Source organism: Meriones unguiculatus, chromosome 10 (genome assembly GCF_030254825.1).
Source record: "Meriones unguiculatus strain TT.TT164.6M chromosome 10, Bangor_MerUng_6.1, whole genome shotgun sequence".
In the NCBI taxonomy this organism is placed as follows: Eukaryota; Metazoa; Chordata; class Mammalia; order Rodentia; family Muridae; genus Meriones; species Meriones unguiculatus.
This window is the reverse complement of record NC_083358.1, coordinates 40,270,083-40,275,426: the sequence shown is the minus strand read 5'-3', so window position 1 is coordinate 40,275,426 and position 5,344 is coordinate 40,270,083. Positions and strand designations below refer to the sequence as shown.

Here is a 5,344-nt window from a genome sequence, read left to right as displayed (position 1 = left end):
GTATGCCTTGTTTCCTGAAAGGAGCACAAGCCCATGAGTGCTAATTTAAGGATCCAGACCCTTCACACATTCTTGTGAGATACCAATTCTAGTTCCTCAAATACAGGTTAAAGACTGAGAACTCCCAGCTCTAACAAGCCCTGTTTAATAGCGATGGCATCAAGCCACATAGATATCTCCCATACATATATCATATTAGGATCAGCTGAGATTTCTTGTCTTTGTTGAGAAGAAAATTTACTGTGGAATTACAAGACCAGAAAGAAGGCACAAGAGACAAAGATTGTTGTATAACTTGATCACAGCATCTGGCTTCTGTCTTTATAAGGTGCATTCAATAATTTCCATTCTTCATAGCTCAAGAGCATGCAGAAGCGCCAGCCCTTCCACTGTCCTTGCTTCAAATCTATCCAAGAAAGCTTGGGAAAATTCTCATGGTCTTTCACTGACACTAAAGGAACACAATACCAGACTCAGTACCTACCTCTCCTTATGAAAAGGCAATGAAGGTGCTTCAAGGTCAGGCCAAAGTCAGTGCAGGAAAAAATTCGAAGGGAGTCCACTCATTTTTATCATCAAAAAGCACATGCCTATGCGCATGTGTGTGCGTGTGTATACACGTTTAAGACAGGGTCTCGCCCTGAATTTTGAGCTCACTGATTCAGTTTGGATCCCACTTCTTACGGCAGAATTGGTGACGTGCTAAGGCAATGGAGGAAGGGAGCCGAAAGCATGGCAGCTTCATGGAACCGCACAGCCGCTCATATGGGAGATGATTTGGGCCTGTTCCAGGTCTTGGATGTCCTGGAAATTTGGCTGGAGCAACATGGGTGTGAAGGAAAAAGACAAGCATACAGAAAAGCTGGGACTGGATGGTTTGTGCTGGCGCTGATGAGGGGCACCTATGATGCAGCCTGCACAGGGAGTCCTTAGCTCGTCTCCCTGGGAGGTCTCTGCAGGAGAGCAGTCTCATCTAGGAGGAGGGAGGTGCTTCCTGAGAACACCCTTAGCATTTGTGTTGGAAGCAGGAGACTTTGCTATTTCCCTGAGCCTGACCTGGCCAGGACTTTGCCACTCCCATGCATGAGTCTGAAGTGTTGGAGGTCCTCAGCAGGGCATGCTCATGTCCATAATGCACACTCACTCAAGGCTGTCTCTGCTCCTTACATGGGTTCACTTGGAGCTTCCTCCAGCCCCACAGGCTGGGTGCTGGTGAACCTCCAGCGCAGTCTCCCACCTGGAAAGCTGCAAGAGCCCAGAGAAGGAAGGAAAAGTACCCAGCCCTTGGAAGCCACACAAACAAGCACCCTCAGCCTGGCTGGCATTGTGAGAAAGTCCTGTCTCCCAGCAACCTCAGAGTAACCCATCCACCTGAATGAGAGGGTGAGCACTGAGAGCATTGCTGAGGCCTGAGGTGAGTGGTGCAAGCTAGTAGCTTAGCAATCTAAGAGCCGCAGCATCTTCACACCATATCTGGACCCACTCGTTTGTTACAAACTCATCCGAACTCTCAGCGAAGTAGACAGTGGGGAGTTTATTTTGAGCCTCTCAGAATACAAGGGAGAATCTTTAATGCAAGATCTGAGCAGTACACACACCTTCCTTTCAAATGGGGAGGAAGAAACATCCAGTTGCCTCTCTTTTGTTAGTGATTCCCTCTTTCCTCTTTGAAAACTTGCAGTAATTTCCGACTATGGAAAAAAGGGCTCTGGGTGCTTCACCTGGTGAGAAGGTTTAAGTAGGCTTCAGAATATTTCAGAGGATTCCCTGCTGGACCTGGGAGCTAAAGAAAGAAGGAGACTTGGACAAGCCTTGATTTTTTTTGGGGGGTAGGAGTGGGGAAGAGGACATGTGGGAGACAGCCGAGGATCCTTCACTCCCAGGAGCCTGAGCATCTCAAGGCTGTGAAGGAAATTCAGAGACCATACTCTATTAATTAGAACAAAGTCCTGGAGATGGTATGGCTGCCATGAGTGGAACTGCCCGCCCCTTCACTGGCCAACTCTACCTTTTATACCTGGCAACCTGCTGGGCTTCACTCGCTCCTTGACACTGTGGGGTCTCTGTAGCGAGTGTTTCCATACCTACACATCACTGTAAACAAAATGGCTTGATCCTGAATTCCTGAAACAGTCAATTGACTAAAGCTAACACATGGTATTTTTTTAAAATTCTTTATTAGTTACACTTTATTCACTTTGTATCTCCCCATGTGGTTCCCTCCCTCCTCCTGTTCCAATTCCTCCCTTCCTCCACCCTCTGCATGCATGCCCCTCCCCAAGGCCACTGATAGGGGAGGTCTTCTTTTCCTTCCTTCTGACCCTAGTCAATTAGGTCTCATCAGGAGTGACTGCATTGTCTTTTTCTGTGGCTTGGTAATGCTGCTTCCCCTTCAAGTATTTTTTTAAGGATTTTGAGACAATTGTATCTGTTATTAGTGTGTGTCCCATACTATACACCTCTTTCTGGAAGGAGCTTTCTCCTTCTATAGGGTCTAGGAATCGAACTCAGATCAGCATGCTTGTGTGGCAAGCACATTTGCTAGTGAGTGGTCTTGCTGGTCCTGACTCCATATTTGATGCTGCAAGGAAGACAAAGTGGTTCTTGTCCTTTAAGAAAAATAGAGCCTGGTCTCTGCCTACTATGATGCTCACAGCATGTTTAGACAAGCAGCAGGGGAAGATGAATTGTTTGTCGGTCAACCACAGACAACTGATGCAATGCAATTCCATCCTAACGCAAATGTGGCTGTCCAGAGAGACAGTGAGAATTTAGGGGAAAAGCCTAATGCTGAGCCAGCACTCCAAACTTAGAATCCAGTGAGCCCCATAACCAGTGTGCCTGCGACTACTCTTCCTTTCATTCAAGAGATACTTTTCTTGTTCATTACTGTAGGTAGGTGTAATCTGACTAAGAGGTCAGATGGGTTCTTCTATCCCCCCACTTTTCCATCAGACTCCCTGCACTCTACCCAAAATTTGGCTGTGAGTCTCAGCATCTGCTTCAGTCCCCTGCTGGGTGGAGTCTTTCAGAGGACATCTATGGTAGGCACCAGACTGTCCTGTTTCCTCTCTTCAACTGCTTCCAGTGTCTATCCTGTTTGCCCTTCTGAATGAGAATTAAACGTCCTCCCTAGGGTCCATCTTGTTACTTAGCTTCTTTAGGTCTGTGGATTGTAGTATGGTTTTCCTGTATTATATGACTAATATCCGCTTATAAGTGAGTATATCGCATGTATGTCTCAGAGCCAACAAATCAGGGTCAGAGGGTGGGGGAGCTGCAGAAACTGATGAACCAACCAAGGACCGTGCATGGAGAGGACCTCCTGCTCAGATGTAGCCAATAGGCAGCTCAGTCTTCATGTGGGTTTACCCTAATAAGAGGAGCAGGGACTGTCTCTGACATGGACTCTGTTGTCCCATCTTTGATCATTTCTTTCTGGTGAAGCAGCCTTGCCAGGCCACAATGGAAGAGGATACAGAAAGTTCTGATGAGACTTGATAGAATAGAGTCAGATGGTAGGGGAGGAAGGCTCCCCCTTTCTGAAGACTAGGGGAGGGGGATAGAGGAGAAGAGAAAGAGAGGGCGGGACTTGGAGGAGATGAAGGAAGGGGCTACAATCAGCTATAGAGTGAATAAATTTAAAAAATTAATTTAAAAAAAAGAGGTCAAAAGGGGAATAAAAGGTAGTTTGCTGGGTTGCAGCTAGGGAATACTTTGCAGATGAGGTGGAGCTGAGGCAGAGTCCTGGGATCAGGTTGGAGCCTGACCTTATTAAGAATGTTCCTCTTGTCCCTTACCCAAAACCAGTCACTGTATCCTCAGAATAATGATACACTTGGGCTTTGAAATGGGTCCACCCGTGCTCACTTCAGCAGCACATATACTAAAATTGGAACAATACAGAGAAGATTAGCATGGCCCCTGTGCAAGGATGACCTGCAAATTCGTGAAGCATTCCATATTTTTAAAACGACTGCCTACAGATTGGGAAACAATCTTCACCAACCCTTTATCTGACAGAGGGCTAATATCCAGTATATATAAAGAACTAAAGAAGCTGAAAAGCAGCAAACCAAGTAATCCAATTAAAAAATGGAGAACAGAGCTAAACAGAGAATTCTCAGTAGAGGAATATCGAATGGCAGAGAAACAACTAAAGAAATGCTCAACCTCATTAGCCATCAGGGAAATGCAAATCAAAACAACCCTAAGATTTCACCTTACACCCATCAGGATGGCCAAGATGAAAAACTCAAGTGACAACACATGCTGGAGAGGTTGTGGAGAAAGGGGAACCCTCCTCCACTGCTGGTGGCAATGTAAACTTGTACAACAACTCTGGAAATCAATCTGGCGCTTTCTCAGACAACTAGGAATAGCACTTCCTCAAGACCCAGCCATACCACTCCTAGGCATATATCCAAAAGAGGCTCAAGAACACAATAAGGACATTTGCTTAACCCTGTTTGTAGCAGCTTTATTTGTAATAGCCATAAGCTGGAAACAGCGCAGATGCCCCTCAAGTGAAAAATGGATGCAGAAATTGTGGTACATCTACACAATGGAATATTACTCAGCAATGAAAAATAAGGAAATCATGAAATTTGCAGGTAAATGGTTGGACCTGGAAAGGATCATCCTGAGTGAGCTGTCCCAGAAGCAGAAAGACACACTCGGTATATACTCACTCATATAGACATATAATATGGGATAAACCTACTAAAATCTGTACATCTAAAGAAAGTAATCAAGAGAGAGGACCCTGACTAAAATGTTCAGTCCCCATTCCGAAAGGCAAAGAGGATGGACACCTGAAGAAGAAAACAGGAAACAACCTAGACACCTGCCACAGAGGGCCTCTGAAAGGCTCTGCCCTGCAGACTATCAAAGCAGACGCTGAGACTTATGGCCAACTGTTGGGCAGAGTGCATGGAATCTTTGTAAGAAGTGGGAAATAGTAAGATCTGGAGAGGAAGGAACTCCACAGGAGAGCAACAGAACCAGAAAATTTGAACACAGGGGTCTTCCAGAGACTCATACTCCAACCAAGGACCAAGCATGGAGATAACCTAGAACCCCTGCACAGATGTAGCCCATGACAGTTCAGTGTCCAAGTGGGTTACATAGTAATGGGAAGAGGGACTGCCTCTGACATGAACTCATTGGCCTGCTCTTTGATCACCTCCCCCTGAGGGGGGGGAGCAGTCTTACCAGGCCACAGAGGATGACAGTGCAGCCACCCCTGATGAGATCTGATAGACTAAGATCAGAAGGAAGGAGAGGGACCTCCCCTATCAGTGGACTTGGGGAAGGGCATGGGTGAAGAAGGGAGAGGGAAGGT

At 46.2% G+C, this 5,344-nt stretch overlaps 1 non-coding gene across 1 annotated transcript; it reads left to right on the top strand.

Annotated features, from left to right (window-relative positions):
• The first annotated feature begins 3,862 nt into the window (after window positions 1–3,862).
• On the top strand, window positions 3,863–3,969 carry LOC132646112 (U6 spliceosomal RNA). Its single transcript, XR_009584243.1, has one exon. It is a non-coding gene; the product is annotated as a U6 spliceosomal RNA (small nuclear RNA).
• The last annotated feature ends 1,375 nt before the right edge of the window (window positions 3,970–5,344 follow it).